Below are 22,218 nucleotides of genomic sequence, written 5' to 3'. Positions count from 1 at the left end.
ATGCAAGGGCAAAAATCAAGGCTGCAAAGGCAAAAATTTAGGCCCTAACTCACCAAAAAGAGAAGGAGATGCTTGAAATAATTATAGAGGCTTCACTCCAAGCCTAGCTACACCAAGCATTGGCTCGTTGACCAATTTTGAAGCCTCTTGGCACATTTTAGAAAATATATCTTTTCTGTGTTTTTTATGCAATTTAAATATCAGTTGCATGGTCAAATGCGCAACACGGGTGTTGCGCACTTTTTTGGGACACTTTTTGGAGAAATTGAGACCACCACTAGATTCGTAATGACACATACATCTAAGAAAACCATGTTTCTAGCCCTGGTTTACAAAACTGGTAGGTGAAAAGGGCAAGAAACTAGCAAAAAATCATGTTTCTACCCTCTTTTTCAAATAGGCGGTGCAAACTTGCCTGTTCTTGGGTGAATGATGTTTTGGAGGGTCAAATAATGTCCATTTTAAAATCTAAAGTCATACGTAGAAACTAGATAGGATACGCTTTCCAATGAGCTATCCCAGGCTCAATTTGGACACCAAGAAGGAAGTCAAACGTTGTTCTAAAGATGGCACTATGCACTTGACACTGTAAGGGCGCACTTAATAGTTTGCTTGATTTTTCATTGTTCTTCTCCAAATTTGATTTTTCACGTATGGGAATCAACGTTTTACTGATGTAATTGATATGGTAAAGGTAATTATGGTCTTTTACTATTACCTAGGGGTAAATAAATTACGTAAATACACTTCATCAAGTTAAATGAATCAATTTCAATGTAATTAGGGATGAGTCACTTTGACCACCCTACACTCTAGATATCAGTTCCGATTTTGGTGGAAATCCTCATCTCATGGATTCGACCCCTGAGGTTGGGAGGAGTTTATTTTTATGTCTATATCTTCCCTTTCTTCACTCTTTTTAGAGGTTCGACTCTGTTGGATGTTGTGCTAGTGCTCAGAGACACTATTATATAAGATTTTGGCTAGTACTAATAGATGAGTTGCAGGTATTTCTTTGGTATACATGTGGTATGAATTTTTAGCATTTTTTATTCTTTTTTATTATCTATATGAATGTTTTGTATGCTCATAAACCATTTCATGTCTATTATATGGTAATTTTCAAGTTGATAGGCAGAATACATGTTTGTTCATGCTCTGTTTTGGGAAATTTATCATAATTTGTCTATTTTCTTCAGTTTAGGAAGAATACATATCCTATGCTCTTCCTAACTCCTCATAAGTCTTAAACCATCTCATCGAAACACCTTTGAAGTGCTAAGCCTCCTACTTACCTTGCCTCTTTGAATGTCTACAATCATATCTCATTTTCCTTGACCTAGCTTCTTTGACCGAATACACTCATCCAACAATTAACCCCACGAAATCAAATCAAAACAACCCTTGCACTTTATAACTAGCCTATAACCCTAATACATCCAGCCGTCCCAGCTTTTATTCTTTCAAGAGAACCCTCTCCAGCTTGGTAGGGCTAGCTACCAAGTAAAAAGGTTGGTCTGTGGTTACCTCAGTTGGATTCTTCCTCAGCTGGATTCTTCCCCAGCCTTGGAGATCCAGAGGAGTGATAAGAAATGTGATAATAAAATTGAATTCAAACACTCATGGAATCATCTAATTGAAGGCTAATGATGAGGACATGTCGTTATATGTGAATAACTTTCCATTAAGGCATGCAAGCTCCAAGGTACTAAAAGGGAATTTCTAAGTCATCTTCCTAGATAAGGAGTTGAATTCGATAGGAAGTGACCTGTCGAAGGAGAGTCATAATGATTCCCTCATCATCGATATGAAACAAGAACTAAAGTGGAATGAAATGAGTAGGATCCAAGACTGTAGCAATGACTCAAACAATCTATAGGTAAATAACTGCAGATTGGACTTCTCTTGAGCATATTGGTGACACTACTTCGATGTGTGGCAGCATTTAACTCAACATGGGACTACAGGTCATGAAGACAAAAAAAAATAGTCAAATGAGAGGAAAAAATGGATCACCCAAACCCTAGAAGACAAGTCACTGAGTGAGGATATCCCAAAACTGACATGAGAAATGGATGAGTGTCATGTTCAAAATCAAGATGCTACCAATACAAAATATTTTTCTTCTTCACTTTTCCCTGCTATTTCTAACAATTACCTCTTTATTTTTACACAATCTTTAAGAGGATACCATATTCTTGGCGTATAAATTCATTCTTTGAATGAATACATCCTAGCAAGTTTTACAAGCCCTGGGAATTTGGAGAAACTCACCCTCATCATGGTGATGAGTCTTTCATCGTAAAACTTTAACGAGTCTGACATAAGAATAACTCAGTATCTTTTGCTTATTTAGAGAGTTTGAAAAATAGACGGAAAAGAAAAATCCATCATGTCCCTTTTCATAATTTTTCTCTCGGATCTGAAAAGGTAGAAAATAATATTCAAGAGAACCTCCTAGCCATTTCGACTAAGGTGTTCCTTTTTTGTACAATATTCTATCTTAGTCTGGAATAGGGTTAAACTTATACTAAGTAGACATGAATTCATTTACTTTAACAAGTTAGAAATGACAAGTACTCGGAAATCATTTCATTTTTTGAGAGTCAGAAAGGAGTTGAAAGAGGACTCCACCTAGAGGAATGAGTGGTATGAAAGAATAACAACTGGTTCTAATCATGATTGAACTGCTCAAAACATGTAAAGGTTAAGGGGTTGGCTAATAAGACCACTCATTGCAGATGTTCCTCAAGCATAGGAAAATAACCAAGTGAAAGCATATGATCGACCAAAGATATGGTGACGATGGAATGAAAGAACGAAGGTTCATCTAGCAAAAAATCGGCTGATAAAAATGGAAATCACGAGATGTAAAGTGGGAATGGTTTCATTTTTACACTAGTTTGAAACAGATACAAAATATGCTTGGGTTTGGTTCATTTTTACACAATCTTGAAACAAAGATAAAATATGCTTGATATGATTTTGCATGCCCCTAGCATAATGATTGAATTCAAGGTACATGCCCCCCAAGCTTCATCTCAATCACCTAAGTAGACTATTGGTTACTAACAAGTGGATGGAATGAAGGTTCACTTATGAGATCAAGTGAAAGACTCAACTAGGATTTTATGAGATCTAATCAAAGACACTAATTGGAAGGGGATTTGTGTCATTTTTTAACAAGATTGACATAGGAAAAGAACCATGCTCATGACACCATGTTTCATTCTTTAATGATCTTGACACAAGTAAAAGAAATCTTCTTGTGACCTATTTCAATTTTTAACGAGGTTGAAATAGGAAAAGAACTATCCTCGCATCCCTTGTTTCATTTTTTAAGGATATTGACACAAGAAAAGGAACTCTACTCCATGGTCCTTGTTTCATTTTTTAAGGAGCTTCACACAAGACAAGGAACTCTGCTCCATCCCCTTGTTTCATTTTTTAATGAGCTTGACACAAGACAAGGAGCTTTTCTCATATCCTTTGTTTCATTTCTTAAGGAGCTTGACATAAGACAAGGAGCTCTGCTCCATATCCCTTTGATCACTGATGAAAAGAGACCATGGCTTCCAAGAGGTTCTCATCATATGGGAGAACAACATTTTGGAAGGAATACATGTCCGGGGATCCAAATGAAAAATCGGGCTCCAATGCCCCCAATACATGGTCTACTACATCACCCACTAGATTATTAGTAGATGTGGGCATGGAATAGGTAGCCACATAATTAACCTGTGATGAGGGTGATACTATTTGCACATAAGAACCATTATGGTATGATGGTTGAGCGAGAGTTGATTTAGGACCAATGAATGTAAGTTGATCAGTGATCACAATGATTCCTTCATGTGGGAAACACATCACTTGAAATAGGGAAGAAACAAGATCTCCCATGACATAAACATAGTCACGGCCAAGAAGTGTATTATAATCCAATGGGCCTTGGACAACCATCATGTCTATATAGATAGCCTTTCCTCCCAATATAATAGAAAACTTAGGAAGGATCCCTAACAGTTGATTGGTTCCTTTATTAAAAGCTAGCAGATTATGGGTGACAGGGACAAGCTAAGGAGAACCTAGAGATTGCCAAGCAGTTCAGGACAGAATGCTAACAGATGCACCTTTGTCTATGATTTTTCTAGGTACAACAATATGGTAAGCTTGTACTATAATTTGGAAAGGCACATAAGACGGAAATTGATATCTTGCCAATCGAATCCAATAAAAATAAGTGACTAAACTACTAAGAGGGGGTGTCATGGGAATGTAAGTGCTTCCTTCTTGCTCGATGGGAATAGGAGAGATTCTCTCATGCACCCTGGGAATAGGAGGATTTCCCTCCAATTCATTTGAAACTGAAGAAACCAGAAGACCCTGAGTAATATGAGGTTCACTCTCTACCAGAAAGGTGCGGTTAACTGAAGGTGGAGAGTTAAGTCTATTGTTTCTCAACGTATGGTTGGTCGAGAACGGAGTCACGGGACTCACTTTCACAGAGAGTGGGGTTGACCAAAGATGAATTTTGATCAATCACTAGATCAACTAGTGAAGGATCAGGGGAAATATTTCGATAACCAATCGAAAGACGAGGTTGAGAAGTTGTAAGGTTTTCCATCTCTTTGGAAGCTTCATCCATAAGAGGACAAAGGTGAATGAGATGATTACCTTTACGCAACTTACAAGGAAATTTTACATTTTCCTTTTTACCATCATCTTTACTGTTACTAGTTGAGGGTTTATCACCAGCATGATCTCTAGAGGCTGATGATGAAGATCTATGTGAACTTATGGACCACAATTCTAATAACTTAGGAATACCATGACTATTTTGAAGAAGGTGTTCACCCTTACATAACATGTAAGGGAATTTTACTTTCCAGGGCTCATTGGAAAATTTTTCTTCATTATTTGCATCAGTAGAAATGGTTGCCTGGTTCCCCATTTCTTATTTTTCTTATTCTTCTTTGTCCTCTTATTCTTCTCCTTAGCCTCATGATTACTAGAATCCAGACATTCACCATGCGAAGAGGAAGAATGGGGTGAAGAAATAGGCGAAGAAAGCAAGGGGTCAACTTTAGGATCAACATGATGTTGATGTTGTTCAGGTGGAGGATAACTTGGTTGAGAATAAGTTTCGACACTCGGAACCACCGAGGTCGAAAACAACCAAACTGGTAGACCAATGGTCAATCCAGGAAAGGACAACGTCACCATATAGGGAGCACCAGTATTTCTGAAAGAAGGAAAATGGCTAGGATTCCAATTAGAGGGGTTTCCTTGATTGGTAGACTCAGGAAATGTTACCATTGGCATCAACCTAAAATCTACTAAGGAGTATTGCCACAGGAATGATGTTGTTACACGGTCAATTAATTTTAGAATTTGAAATAAAAAAAATTTCCTTTTCATGTTTTAAGATTCAAAAAAAGGATGAAATGGTGACTCCAGTCACTTTAGTTGGTTTAGCGAGCTTGAAAGGACAAGTGCTCAATGATATTTTCAAATTTAAAGAGTCAGAAAAGATCGAACGTGTTAGAGTCGGTCTTGTCATTCCTCCGTCAGAGATCAAAACTCTTTTTTCATTTCATTTTTAGGCGTCCCATCCTGCTCGATCACCTGCATTCCATTTAGGAATATGCCATAATCTGATGGAAGGGCTTTGTCATTCATTCCCCTCATGTCTTGTACCTGTTGGCTTAGGTCTTTTCATCAATGTTTATTAAAGTCCATGACAGTCAATGTTTGATCTTTTAATGGGCAAAGAGTCATGTCAATCATAGGTCTAGGATTTCACAATTTGAGTCGTTAAAGTGTCCAAATGCCAGCAGGCTATAGGGAGGTTCTACACATGTTTTCTATTTCTCGAATTTCATCGTCATATTGATGGATTATGACTGTTATTCAAAACTCTATTTTGAAGAAAAGTCAACATTTTGTCCTTTGTAATAATTTTCAAAATTTTTCAGTTGTTGAATTCTTCAGGTGCAGCCCTGGTCTCCTTTGCCAAATTCCATGTCAGCTATCCCTGCAAAAAATTGCCAAGAATTTCATCATTTCAGTCAAAAAATAAAAAAGGAAATTCAAAAAACAAAGTTGTATTAAAGTAAAAAAAAGTGCTAATGCTAAAACATTACAAAGATGGGTCTAGGAGAGTCAAAAATTAATTCCATGTCTTTATAAAGATATTTTCATTAAGATCAATGTTATTTGCATGCCAAGACCAAGGAGAAGCCATTCAAAGTAAATTGGTTGAGTTAGTGTGCGATTTGGGTGAAGTTGGAGGAAATTTGGACGGCGCGGCCCATTGGGCAGAAGGCGAGGCGCACTCGGAGAAGTTGCGCAGTGTAATTCTGAACGAGCGTGGTGCACTGGCACGGCGCGGTGCGTTGGGTATGCGGCATAGCGCATACACCTGAAAGCCCAAATTTGATTGAAATTTCTCCAAATTGCCCATAACTTGCGTGGATTTTCTAGGTAGGGTCCTTATCTTGGTATTTCATCCAATTGTGTGATAAGTGATGGTGGTTTATGGATGCTAATGATTGAAACAAAAATTCAAACCCTATCATTTTGAATTCCTCACATGTAAGCTGCTGTCTAGGGTTTCAAAACTTGTTTTCCACCAAGGTTACTCTTTTCCATTATTTTTTTTTTCCTTAATTCCCTTTGTTCCTTGACTCCATTGTTCCCCATCCCCTAAAGTTACTAAACCCCTATCCTAAATTCGCTTTCCCAAAACTTTCAAATGTGAAACCCTAAACCCTATCCCACACATAAATCCCTCAAACCCTCTCCCATATTTCCCTAACAAATCTCTCCCAATAATTCCTAATCCCTTGATATTATTTCCCCTTCCTAACAGTCCCTGTTTCATTTGTTTTCCCATTTGGTGGCAAAGTTTGCACATATCACTAAAAGAGCAGTCCAAACAGTTTTCATACACCAACACCTTTTTCTCCAAGGAAGTTTGAAAAACAGCAGTCATAGCATCTGAGCATTCATCTGATTATGAAATGGAAACTCAAAGTGACTCTTCCATTGAGGAACATGCACCCCGGAGGCCTCATAGAGGAGGTAGGCATATCAGAGAAGAACCAGTCACCCTCACTGAATTACAGGCCTGCCCTCTTGCCATGTTTTGCTTTCAGCATCAATCATGCTATGAGTTTTGTCAAAAGGTGGCTAATGTTCAATTTCATCATGAGTTGGCTCATCTATTTGTGCTGCATTTACATGGAGATCAGGCTACCTTGGCTAGTGTCACCTTTACACTTACACCAGAAACTGTCTCACTGGCAACCAGCATACCAAACATTGGGGAACCATGGACCAAGAGGAAGAATATTGACCGACAACATTATGAGCCATACATTGAAACCGGTTTCTTGAGGCAGCTCAGGAGAGTGTTTCCATTCCGATATCTGAAAGATGAATATGCTCCACTAATGAAATTGATCATGAAATATTTCAGCTGTGAGGGACGGTTCTCTCATCTATATGCTTATCACATCAGGTTGCTCATGCATTTCACCAGGGTACGGATGATGAACATTCCTATTTCATTTGCTAGAACATAGAGAGGATGACCACACTTGTGCAGCATAAAACCCCTCAGCAGCAACTTAACAGTGTTTATCATTTTTCTCTTATTAAGATTTTGGTGGTTCATCAGCTTGGATTACAGGGCATCACTTGGGATGATTTCATCTCTCGTGACTTCTTCAGAGCTTCACATGGATTATCAGAGGTCAAGCATGAGACAGGTGGACCTTCTCATCAGTATGAGCACCATGAGACCACTAGTGTGCCGGTATTCATCACATATCAGAGGGGCACCAGACATTTGTTTGCAGCAGCAAAGCGAGTGTTATCTCCACCCAGTGTGGAAGGGACCTCGCGTCCTCCATCAGTATCACAGGTACAGGACAAAGGCAAGAGGCCAATGCAGGATGAGGGGCCTTCAGGTGAATAAGAGACCGACTTCATTCTCATTCATGATGATGACACAGATACGAGCCCACAAAGTGCCAAAATTAGGGAGATCATCCAGGAGCAACAAAAAGAAATCCAAGCCTTATCCCTTGACTTAGAAAGAGCTAAGTGGACCATGAAGTATTTTGAGTAGAGGAACAAACATCTTGAAGATCAGCAAGCAATCATGGAGTTACAAAACATCCGCGAGAATCGCCAAGCTGCACAAAGGAGAAGAATTGAGCTCACGTCATTGGAACAAGAGATTAATGAGGATCGGGAGTCTAATCTCGAGAGAATCAAAATCCACTTGGAGAGATTGATGGACAAGTCCGATAAGGACGACACATTTCTGAGACACATGGCTTTCCACTACATGGCGCGGAACAAGGTCTGCAAGGCACGAATCAGGAATTGAAAGGCAAAATTGAGGAAGGCAATAAGGAAGCAAAAGAGGCAAAGGGAGCTTAATCATCTTTAGATATTGAATGATGCCTCTTTAGCCTAGCATGAAACTTAATGAATAAGCTCCAGTCCAAATTTCAAGAAATTTTGGGCAGTTTTGGTATTTTGACAAATTTTGGCACAAAAAACAGGGTTTTTCTCCCTATGCGCCGCTCCACGTGGCGCGCGCTTTTGCTAGGGAGCTCCAAATTGAAAAAAGTTTATATTTTTGGATTTTTCATGAAAAATCATGGTTTTTGGTGCATGGCCAAGAAATTTGGGCAAGTTTTGAGTCTTCAAGAGGTCAAAAACACTCAAAAAATGACCTCACTGCCCCTATTTTGACACACAGGAAGCAGTCTTGGGAGATTAAAGTTTTGGAGGGGAAAATGGGCACCAAATTCAGAAATTCCACTTGGGTTGGAAAGTAGACAGGTATGGATTTCCAACAAGCACACTTGGGCTCAATTTTTCCTTCCGGAAGTGCCTCAAATTCAGCCTCAAAGTGGCACGATGCATAGAGGATTTGGCGCGGCACATAGAGGATTGTTTCTCAATTTTTCATCTTCCTGCTCAGAAATTCAACCATTTTGACTAGTTTTGCTTTTTGATGTAATTTTTGATCTATCTTGATGTAATTGGATAAACATGATGTAATTTCGGCACTTATTTACTTGTTCTAGAAGATTCATTCACTAAAAAGTGAAAATTTAATGAATGAATCAGTTTCCTACCTTATAGAGGCAAGTTGTTTTGATTGCCTAGATTTTAGTGCTTTGTTTAGAATTGGTTGGAACAACTCCTAGAATTATGAGCTCTACCCCTAGAGGCAAGGGAATGGGTTGGGTTAGTCTATATCATGTAATTCCTAAGTCATTTTCAGGGTTGGACACTAGGGATTGCTTTGGCATATCATTGTACATTCTATCTCTGCATTTTTGGCTAAGACAAGGGTTTTGCAGCACTATTTGGGATCCATGTGGCTTTATGTTTTGATGGTGTGCTTCTCTAAGTAATTGTAAGTTCATTACTGTTATGTGTATCATTTTCCTGTCCCTTCTTCTGAATTTGAACAAATGAGTGATTAAGGTGGAATCCATTAACTGTTATGCTATGTCTTTGAATTTGTTTAAATTTCCATGTTTTCATCTGTTTAAGGAGAATTCTTGAGACTCTCTTGCTCTCCTTAGCTCCTCACCAGTCCGATCTATCCATTCACTCAATTTAAAGCATCAAAATGATTGCCTTCCTTGCCCCAATCAAAACTCTGCAGAAACTGTGCCTCATCCTCGAGCCCAATTTGCCTTTCCCTGTTTCCAACACAAAACCCCCAAAAACTCAAATCAAACCCTTGTACTCCATACCTAGTCTAAAATTAGCTTTTATTTCAGCCATCTCGAGTTCCATCCCTTGTCTTTTGCCGAGATCAACCCAGAGAGAGCCCTCTCCTATCCTCGTAAGGCTAGCTACGAGGATGAGCGTGGTTTGATGTGGACCTAGAACCTTGTCTTTTCAGCCTGAGGCAAATCTAGGCTCTAACAAAACGGACCACTCAAATAACTCTAGGAAAAAGGAGTAGCAAGTAACCATGAACTGCAATATAAACCTAAGCAAATAAACTTACCAAGGACTTGATGGATGTGCAGGAAATCTCCCTAAACGATGTGTTCAGAATATCACGTTTATAGGGCGATAGACTCAGATTCCTATGGATAAAGGTTTGCAACCTATGAGGGTCTCCCTTTATATACTCGACGGTATGGGGAGCACAATTATGTGTTAGCACTGTCTAATGCAAGAGAGAATGACAACTACTAAGTTTTATAGACGTCGAAAATCATCTTTAGCATAGAACACTAAGTATGAATGTTAATGTTTCAAATGATCCTTAGATTAATTGATAGATTTTAAAGTTTATCTTCAATTAAGTTTCACTTTTGAGGCTCAAAACGATCTCACTTGAACACCTATGATGCAACTATATCAAAAAAGAAAATTTTCCACTTAGATGAAAGCTAAACTAACTAAGCGAAGAAATTTTAATCAATAATGCATCAAACAAAATGCATCATCAAAAATGAATTCCACTAACTTTCACTTTTGTCTTCTAAATGCAATACCAAAAGTAAAAATTATTTTTAGTTTTCCCTATCCTAAATGTAACTTTTCGAAAGAAAAATGGTTTTACTTTACTAAGATGTATTTAGATGAATTATGCTTTTGTTTTCGTTTTAAATGATTTGATGCACCTAATACAATTTTTACCATGGAAAATTTTAGGGGATAATATTCGCAAATGGGCTAGTTTCCATTCTTTTTCTAAAAACGAGATTCACTAATATCTATTTTTCCTAAATCAATTTCACCCAAATTTTATAGTATAAAACTATTTACCTTAAAAATCACTAAAATTTTATATATATGCTATATAAAACTATTATACATTTGAAAACTTTTACAGAAATATCATAAAACATTTTAGACATTTCATATTGTTGACTAGTGAGATTCGCCAAGGTTTCTAAACTTTAAGATAACTGTCCATCCATAAATATTTCCCTGGTTTTCACCTTTCAATCACTAAAAAATGTGATCTATTTTCAATGATGAATTTCAAAAAATAACTTTTCAATGTAATTAATCTAGTGCATTTTCATGAAAAGTAAATTAGAAATACAGGCTAAAAAAATGAAACATGATGTGTTCAATGATTTCCATAAAAAACAACACTCAATTAATCAACAACACAAACATCTCAATGACACCAACAAGCAGAAAACGATGACCAATTGAATAGAAACCCTAGAACTCAATCAGATTACACTTCAAAGCCAATGAGACAAATTTTTCAAATTAATCAAGGAAATCAATCAAAAAACTAACAAATCCAAGCATACAAGATGGGAAAAGACCTTAGGGGCCAAGACACACTAGATTCTTAGGAAGAAACCTAAAAAATTCTCACATTCAAGGATCATCACTACTTTATATACCCAAACCCACAATTATCGCTACTTTTCATAGGCAAACCCGTGATGGCATCACTACTTTGTATAGCAAAAGTAGTGATGATTTCAGTGCGACCAAATAATGAAGAAACAAATTCATCGTGACTGTAAAGGTAAAAACTACAATGCCATCACGATTGTTAAGGCTAAACCCAATATGGGTGAGGAATATGGGAAAAAACTAAAAGGATTCGAAGAAAAAATTTAGACTTACCACTCTAAGGTAGTAATCAATGATGATATAAACCCAGACTGATGCTAACAAGCAAAAAAATCGATGATTGGTCAAACTAGTCAAAATGTCATAGTGAAGGATTGGAAGGAAAGGATCATAGGCTCCCCAGTGGAGTCACCATTTTTTTTGACAAGTTTAATCCTCTCTGCGGATAGAGATATTCCCTCTAGCCCAATGAGTGGTTCTAGAAACTGAAGTGACAATCAACTAGACATCTTCCTAGGTTATAATTGAAATGTAGAATGAAAGAGATGACCTACCTTATTTTGATGCTATTCCGATTTCCGTTGTTGAGGGCCTCGAAACGCTTGTGGCAAGGAATTGTTCCTACTTCTCTCAGCACTTATGTACCTACACAAGTGATCAAGAGACAACAAAGAATGCCAAAACCAATAGCAAATCCAATAAAAACCTACTTAACTAATCAAGGAATGCCAAGTTAATACATACATGAACATATATATTTTGGGAAGATGAACGAGAAGTTCTATATTATTTAAGGAATAAAGAGAATATTACAACCATAGCCTTGATTTTGAAAGAATCTCCTTGAGTGGTAATCCAATTCCAAGCTAGGAAATTCTCCAAACACTCCTTGTCCAAGTCGAATGAATAGCCTCTAGGCACAAGCATAGCATAAGGGTGCAAATGGACATAGACCAACCTAGCCTCTAACCTGACCAATCATTTGGGAATGAGAGAGGATGAATTTATAGGTTGGGAAAGGGAGTTAGGATCTCTCCAAAGATAGGATTAGGCCCTTATCTCAAGGAGGTAGCTCATAGGGATAAGACCAAGAGGCCAAGTTGGGAGAATTCAACCTCATCTACATTGAAAACATTCCCTTTTGGGAAACTTTCCTTTTTGGGATCATCGCAAGTATACAAGTAAATAGAGTGATGCCATCATAGGTCAAGCGCGATGCAACAAGTGACCATCATGGTTTTTAACCTCGTAAGAGAAATGAGTCTCAAAATTAGGGTTTTAGAGCTATTTATTCAGGGAAAGCTCAAGGAATTTTCCAATCAATGTCTTAGGAAAGATCTGAAATGCATATGTGAATGAGTACACTGCATTATGATCTTGTTTCAGGCACTTCAGGGTATGTCATATGAAAGTGCAGGAGGTGTAACAAAATATTGTGTAATAGTAGTTGACAACATTTCTCGCCCTGTCTGCGCCATGCCAGCTACTGGATGGGTCCATAACTTCTAGGGGCGCAGTTTCATCAGTGTATGCATGTTGCACCTCCCGTTGTGCCTATTCCCGCTATAACTCCTTCTCTTGTTTGTGTACCTCATGTTCTTTCTTGAGGTGCCACTTCAGCACCTGTAACTCCTTTCACATTTCTTTCTCTGCCTTCGCACGATCCTCTTGTCGCATCATCACCTCACAGCCTCAATATCAAAAGCTTCTTTCATCACAAGTGGATTTGCTTGAGCTTGCAACTTTGTTCTACCTCTTTGTTGTCAACAACCTTCCTCTTGCATTCGTTGCATGCATGTGTGCTATCTTCTGGTGCTGCTAATGGAGTTGCTTGCTGTGACACCGCTGCCATTTCATCTTGATATCCTTGTCCATGAACAACTTGATGTCTTCATAGATAAGCAAGTCCATAGACACTTGATCGGCTACATCCCTAGTTGTGTTCTAAATGGTGTCTTCGACTCTACTCTCCTTGAAGCCATTGTACCTATGCTGTTGAGATGCAGACAAACACTTATGATACCTAGAGACATAGAAACACTCATGACAAGAAATCTGTCAGTCAAAAACGAAATTTTTTTTGGAGGACTGACATGCAACATACCTGTGTGACTGTCTATGAAGATTGTGCAATTTTCACTGGGAGGCTGGCTGATTGACTACCAAAACTGTGCAAGGCACAGTCCAAGTTATCAGGACGCTGAGTAACTATTGGAACTATGCAATTCACAGCCCATCCTAGCCTGTTGAGGATTGAAACTGCGCAATACGCAATTTTAGTTAGCAGTGACATGCAAACTAGCAAACTCCATTGCTTTGTTTCTGGGACCAACAAGGCATTAACTCCCAGAATTGTGCAATGCAAGCCTGGAGGTCAATAATGGGCTAGAATTATGTAATTTATGGAGGGAAGGCAGAGCCTTCACTTCCAGAAATGCGCAATAATAGTCAAGTAAGGCAAGCTCTTGGCTCAGGCAACCCAGACCTACCTATGGGCAACTGAAAACATGAGAAGTCTGAATTCATGGTGATACTGAGGATAAACAAGAGTGAATGATCATGCATGCAAAAAATAAGTGTAGGATCCAGAAAATGGGAAAGCATGCATGTGTGTGAAGTGAGTCACTACAACAACGACCGTTGGCGCAAAAACAATGTCATGCATGCAACAACAGTGAGATGAGAACAAAAACTGAAATGGTGCTTCTATAAGCTAACATACATTAAAATGATAGCAAGCACTCATTGAAACCAAGAAGACAACACTCACTCAAAGCAAAACACAAAAAGTGATAGAAACAATTCGCAAGACATGAAAAGGATACTTACCTTAAAACAACAGAGATGAAACTGTCGAAGACTCCTAGATTAATGTGGGATGTCAGAGATACAAAATCGATGTGGGGAATGAGATCTGCAACATTCAGTTCATAAGTTTTGGTAAGATAGAGGTTATGATGCACATGCCACAAATCTAGGAAAAATCCACACTTGGCAAGAGGTTTCTAAAATGAGCTTTGCATGTAACCTCCAGCTACTAAGAATAGATCCCTAGATCTAGGGATGCCTTTTGGATGATGCCTTTTTCTATTTTTTGAAGAGGAGCCCATGCATGGAAATCCGTTTTTCTCAGTCCTTGTGGAAACTGGTCAACCAGAAGGCACATGCAACAACCTGCTTGACTGAGAGAGGGATTTAAACAATTTCTGAGAGGAACTAGGTTGGTTGTCCCAGAGGGATTGTGTAATTTTTGGGAGGAGTAGGTGACTGCTGCGCAGAATTGTGCAATTTCTACGAGGAGCTCAGTTGGTTGTCCCAAAGGGATTGCACAATTTCAAGGAGGAGCAGGTCACTGCTGCCCATAATTGTACAATTTCTAGGCTGAGCTGAAGTGTTGGCCAGATTGCATAGTTTTTTCAAGGGAACCTGTCTAACTGCTCTGCGCAATTTTGGAGCTTAGCATTCTGCATAACTGATTTTCACAATTTCTGGGTTGAGCTGTAGTGCTGGGCCAAGTTGCGTAATTTTCACAAGGAAGAGTGTTTGATAGCATTGCACAATTTCTAAGCCCAGAAAGTTGCCCAGTAAATTTGTGTAATTTCTGGATGGAAGGTTGGTTCCCTTCCATAATTGCACAATTTTCTGAGGGATCTAATCAACCAGCAACTAGCCCAAGTCCGGAGTGGCAACTTGTGAGGGGAGTGAAGCAAACTAACATGCATAGGCTGGAAAGCTGCTAAAAAACCAATGAAACCTATGTACTTAACAATGCAAGACATGCTACTACGATGGTTGGTAGGGGGCCTCAAAATGAAGCTACGAAAAAATTTTGAAGGGTGGTTGTAGCTGCTACAACAATACCTCAGCCTACGCATTAGTCCATCGAGCCAGATGTTCACGTGGATAATACTTTCCTGTGTATTTTTTAATCAATCAAGTGTTTGTGTAGCCAAATATTAATCGCATCATTCTATGATATTCCTTCCAGTCAGAAATATTATCCTTGTGCGTGCCCCACCATCTTGCAGGCATAGATCTCAATGCTAAATCTAAGGCCCGTAACAAATCCTCCTCTGGTACATGCCTTTCAAAATGGTCAAGAAACATATTGACATCATCCAATCCATCATAATAAGGCAACTTACGTACTTCATTAGATATACAATGTAACAACTTTGTAAGTTGATTTTATCGTAGCGTGGAGACCTCATGCAACTGATTCTGCTAGTTTTTGAACTCTTCATCTAAATTTGATTGGTAGGAACTGTCCTTCTCCCAACTGATCCTTCCATCCATAGTGAGATTGATCCAATATTCATTTCACGTTGTTATCTTATATATGTGCTCAATGTCTTTGTATTCATAATAATCACAAACAGGTTGTGTATGGCACACCTTCTACTGGATCCAACGGAATAATCATTCGAAGATCATTATTTTCAAATACCATGCTTCGCTTCTTTAAATTAATTATTTCATTCGCGTTGAAGGCCCAATCAACCCCAAGAAATGCTGGGTATGGATTCCTATCATCTACTATCTCAATAACTTCAAAATCTTCCATTACACTTGCACCTTCAATATCTACAGTTACTCCATGTAGGCGACCCATTGGAATTATCTTTTGTTGGTTCACCATGTGCAGCTGAATTGGCGACTACTATAACTTAGGCTTCCCCATACGTTCCCAAGTTTTTTTTGGTAGTACGTTACTATTAGATCCCAAGTCTAGGATTACCTAGTCCATTTCAAAATCACCAATATGCGTTGTCAACTACATCTCCCTACTAGTTTTCTTCTTTCTTCAATTCACCTTATTGATTGCGTGTTGTTCTGGTAATGACTTATCCTTACTGGAACAATTATATATTATCTCTTGAAGTCCCTCAATTACCTCCTGATCCCATAATAACTTCATGCAAGTTTGCAGAAACGATTTTAACACCATGGGATCTGAATCCTGCATCACAGTAACTTCTTCAAGTTTCTCCTTTCGTGGGACTAGAGGCATCTAATTCCTAGATGTAGAAGAACCTGGATCCATAAACCTTTTTCTTGCCTCCATGAATGTATCTTTTTCTCTATGTAAATCAAACCCAACATTCTTCTCACCATCTTTTTGAAACCATAGATCCGATACTAGCTATTTTCATTCGACCTTGTCTTCACTAGTGGCTATACCACTGCACGTGACTATGTTGATACTGGGATCGTCTTCGTGCAGCTCAGATCTTATCATATTAATATTTTATGTCAATTATTGGTTCTTATTCTCCTACATCTTCACTATTAATATTAAGTAATCTTTTATAACATGATCAAATTTCTGATAGTATTGACAAGAAGTGTGAGTAGGATTCTGACAGTCACGCGCAAAGTGTCCTAGTTCTCTAGAGTTTTAGAAAATGATATGGCCTCGACATCTTCCATATCCTCCTCCTCCTCTTCCTCATACTTGTAATCCTCCACAAGCCACAGGTGATCCTTGATCATTCTGTGCACAGTTTTCATCCTACATTCTATACATCGGGGTCATGTCCATCATCAATTCACATCTTTGACAATTCCTTTCATCATGACCGACCGATTTACAAATGTTACCAACGAGTTTCTTTGGAGACTGTACAAACTTCTACAATAGATAACAATTATCTGTCAAATTTTGTTCTGACACTTGGCAAATGCTACACCAAGCACTTTCACTTGTGCTTGATCTAGCAGGAGATTTTGGCTTCAGCAGGTTGGGACTCCTCGTAGTTATATAATCTCAGAATACAGGGAACTGATATTTATGATGACCTTCAATCTTGCACTTTGTGCACCAAACATTAGAATGTGTTTATGATTTAACCTCCTTTCCCTTCTTCAGATCCTACAACTCCATATGCAAGCTTGCTAACTGTGATTAGATCTATTGAACTCGTATATTTTTCTCTTTGATCGGCAAAGCTTCTAGCTTCATCACGATCTACCATGCTTCAGCCTGAGACCCAATCTTTTGCTGAGATAATGGCAATATTAAGTGAGGCAATAGCATAGTTGTGCACCATTAATTATGTTGTTCATCTGAAATTTGAAGATTAGCTTAGCTCAGTAAACACTTAGTCATTAATCTATATCCCATGCAGAATCGTTAACCCTCTGCTTGATCTCCTTTATTTCAGTCGCACACAGAGCTTGTGACTTTAGCTTCCTAAATTATGAATTCAGCACATCCTTTTTCTCGGCTAAAGAAGCAACTAGATGAGTCATATTATATTTAATGTACCAAGTAAGCGCTCTTTCCTACATCATTGTAACCAGTTGTGCTTTCTTCATGTCATAATCGTTGACCTATAGCACCTTCCACACATCTTCTATGATGAACCAAAACTGATCAAGATCCTATGATCCCTAACCCCTAAATACATACATTTTCATTGTATTTGCCATACTAAATAGTGGAGGTGGAGGTGGAGGTGGAGGTGTAGGAGTATGAGGTGGAGGTGGAGTGGATGGATGTGGAATTCTATAATTATCCTAATCTCCTGACTACGTCACACCTCTGGGCATACTAGGGATACTTCTTTCTTCTTCACTTCTAGACTCTCCCAATAAAGGAATGTATTCACTCCCAATGAAATTGTCTAGATCTACTCTGAATCATTTGCCACTTCGTGTAGATCTTGTCTGACCTCTCTTAAACATTAATTTAAAGGCATAAACCCTTTTTCACACAAAACCATTTTAATCCAGGTCTTTAGTGATTTCAGGTACTTACCTCTCCGACCTTTGAATAATTTCCATTCAGTTTCACTATAAGACACAAATGTATCGATTGCAAATTCAGTGATGAAACCGCCTAATATACTATCAATCTAGTAAACAACCCTTGAAACCTTATAATCAGATCCTTCAAGGTGGTTGACTAATTCTAGAGTCTACACAATAGGATCATCATGCTTCCAAGTAGGATCTCTATCCGCTAATTTGGACAACCACTAGTGTAATTCGCAAGGGAACTTCGGAAACAAAACTTCGTGCTCTTTTGTGTAGAGATAATTTTGTAAGCACCTTTCTTTTGACAGATGAGTATGCCAATTATTTTGAGCTACAAACTCATGCAACTTTCGATTTATCCACTTCTCAATGTCTTTCTTAGTTGATATACACGGACACCACATCACACATCCCTTAGATAGATTCTGGTCCTTATACAAAACCATTTGTTGGCTTGAGGGAGCTTGGACCTAGGTTCAAAGTAAGTTGCGCTAACCAACAAAACCCTACACTACCGGCCCTTTTGGAAAAAACTCACTTAGAATAGGCTATAGTCTCACCTGAGGCAGTATTGGGGGATGCTAGAACCAAGTTTCTGCATCCAGTGGGTTATGTAATGTGGGGGTAAGGTGTTTCTTCATTTTAAGGCTTGATCTAACCTTCGTGAACCCTTATCCTTAGAATCCCCAAACTTAAAGAAATTTCTAATTAAATAGAGTTATGAGCTTTTCCTAAGGGTCTAATAACGCATAAAATAACATATAATAGTAGATCCAGATCTTCACGGTGTAATTAAGACAATCTTGTAGATAAATGGAATTCAACTGAGCATAAATATAAAAAACACATAAGTATATTGTTCAGACAAAAAATTACTTAAAATACTCTTTATTATTCAAGATCTTCAATACATATACTTTTCATACCCTGCGCACATAGTTGTAGGGCCCTATGCACTCAGTTGTGGACTTACAAAGGTCTTCATACACACAACAGCAAGAGCCTTCCCCTTCACCCAAATACAGAAAAAATAATTCAAACTCTAAGTATCAATCATAACATTGAACTTACTTTTCTTTCTCCTAATGACTCCTCAATGATTCCCTTTTATAGTGTTTACATTACATTATCATGGTTTGTGAACCATTGGCGGAGCTCAATACAACTCATCCCTTTACAAAATAAGGGGCTTTGACTTGCCTAAAATCCCCTGTGACTCTTAACAACTTGCACTACCCACACTCTGTTCCTCAAAATGCTTATTCTTTACAATATATTATGAAAATTTGACTTAAGACTTAGCAAAACTTAACCTTGGGGGACCTTGTCCCAACACTTCTAGGCCTTGGACATAAATTCGATGAGATCAGAGACCCCTTGGAAAACCTATTTTCATCACTATGGTTTCATTTCTCTTATTAGGGTTAGTTATTTTAATAGTGAATTCCTACTTTCCTTCTTCTCATTTCTTTTTCTTGGTTGTTGGCTCTTTATGGTTAAATTCACCCACTATAATCTTCAAAACAACTTTTCAAATTTGTAAAGGAAATTCTCCCTTTCTGTTATAAGTTTTATAGATTTTTTTGCAATGAGGATTTTTGAGATAGAGGTAAAAAGAACATGTTGCTTCCCACTTGGAAGAGGGAAACTTTCATGCTAAACTCAAAACAATTTCAATTCTCCTTCTTATCATGTTGAATTCAAAAGAAACATCTATACTTCATCTTCCTTTCATTCTCAAACTTCTACCAGAAATTGCTATAGCATGTACTATTGAAAAACTAAAAAAACTACAGGATTTTAGTCCAAAAGGGGCAACAAAAAATGTGTACTTACTTCCCTTTTTATTCTCTTCATTTGAATTCCAGGATTGTGGTGACAAATTTTCTCAAAATTAGGCTTTTTTGCAGCTCTCTATATTTTCATGTAGCACTCAAAAGTGATCTTATATCAGCCCATGTTAATCATGTAGCACAGTGTGTCGATCTTATAGTAGAAACCTATAGGTCATGTATCTCCTCTATAATAGTATATGAAATTGATAGCTTAGGCAATTTGTCCTTCAACACTGGTGGTGGGCCTCCTTAGATTTTAAAATACAATTTTCTTCTCTTCTTTTTTCTTATTAATTCCAAATGAGGCTTGAACCCAACTTATGTTATTGGTGGTTGGGTGGTTGGATCAACATGTTGTATGAGTCTTCCACCACCTGCAACCTTCCTAAACCTACATAAGCACGTTGTCCCACCCTACATAGTCATCACTTTTGTTATTTTGTTTTTTTCATATGTGTGATGGGAAAAAAAGACAACTCCATTTAACTACTGAGGGTGGATGATATTTTTTAACCATATGTAGCTTATAAAACCTCATCTCTCATTCATTAATAACAAATTTTTAACCATAATATGCTCAGGAGGAGAGGTGAAGAATAATCCACATCTATGTCTACTTGGAGGTTGCTAACTGATGGTGTTGATCATGTGGTGTGTTCATGACACTTTTGGACATGGATGAAATTGTTCTTGAGAAAGTTGTTGGAAATAATACTGAGAGGGGGGGGGTGAATCAGTATTATCAAGTTCTTTTCATAAATCTTCCTTATTTATACTTTGAATTATTTTTGCATGTCAGTACCATAAAATAATGAGCATGAACAAGAAAAACAGATAGTCACACTAAAGAACACCAGATATAAGGTGGAAACCCAATGTGGGTGAAAACCACCTGCTGCAATATGTCTCTATCTTCTTTCAAATTAGAAACTCCTTTTACAATGGTTTTGTACTGGTGCAGTCCTTTACCAGTACGCAGGCTGCAACCTGCAGAAAGCTACAACTCTCTCTTGTTTTCCAGTCTCTCCTGGAAGGGAGCTACAACCCCCTACTTCTTTTCTTTCAAGGACCACTTTTCATAAATTTTAAAACTGAATCCATAAACATCAAGAGATCATCAAGTACATGTAAATCACACAGTCAACTGCAGTAACCAGATCAACAATAACAGTAAACTAAACCCATAACACCTTATCAACAGAAAAAATTCAGCCAACAAAAGTCTTAAGACAGATCTGTAGTTTTTCTTTATCTGGCCTGCGTGGCTCCGCACTTCATCTTCTACTCCCCTGCATATACCCGCAGAGAGCCTTCTGCTGAAATGCGTATCTACGCACCTGCACCTTCTGTCGCGCTGCGTACATATACTGTAGCTCCGCACCTGCGGCTTCTATCGCGCCGCGTACCTCTACTGTAGCTCCGCACCTGCGGCTTCTGTCACGCCGCGTATCTTTACTGTGCCTCCGCACCTGAACCTTCTATTGCGCTGCGTACCCACGCACTGCGCCTTCTTCTGCTCTGCGTACCCACGCACTGCGCCTTCTTCTGCTGTGCGTACCCACGCACTGCGCCTTCTTCTGCTGTGCGTACCCTCGCACTTGCACCGTTAATTACCTGCGTACCTCTGATTAGGGCCAAATTGGCAGTCCACCAGTGTGCCACAGATAGTCAGATGCCCAGATCTGATCATGCGCCCGAGAGATCACACTTCATAGATTCACTTTCAACTTCACTTTTATATAGATCAAGCTTTTAAACTGATAACCCAATATTTCAGATCTTAAGATATTCAATTTGCAAAAGATGCATTAGCCAAGTGATCTCCTTCCCTATTTATAGTCAAGCCCTTATTCACACCATGGGACAAAAACATCAATAACCAATACAAGGGATCCAAAACGGGGCTAAATTAGATCCTATACCACAGGCCAAAACCATAGAATCAAGAACGGCGGGCTAAATACCATGGGCCAAACATAAGAAACCCCACGTGAGCGCGCTTCTCTGCCTTGAAGTGAGTGAACTGGGCTCCGCACCTCATGAACGGGTAACCTGAGGGTATGTACGCACTTTATCTATGATATTCCTACGGGTCCGCAGCTTTTGTACGGTGTACCTGCGTACCTCTTATTTTCCAACATATTTTGAGAGCCTGAACAGAGCATTGCCACTTAAGAGAGTTGCCATCAAGTGCAACACCTGTAACATAGAGCCATACCAGAATCATAATGCCAACAATCTCCCCCTTTGG

The sequence above is a fragment of the Pinus tabuliformis genome, chromosome 5_2, assembly GCF_031772625.1.
Source record: "Pinus tabuliformis cultivar Carrire ecotype Pingquan chromosome 5_2, CPIR1, whole genome shotgun sequence".
In the NCBI taxonomy this organism is placed as follows: Eukaryota; Viridiplantae; Streptophyta; class Pinopsida; order Pinales; family Pinaceae; genus Pinus; species Pinus tabuliformis.
This window is presented reverse-complemented; position numbering follows the sequence as displayed.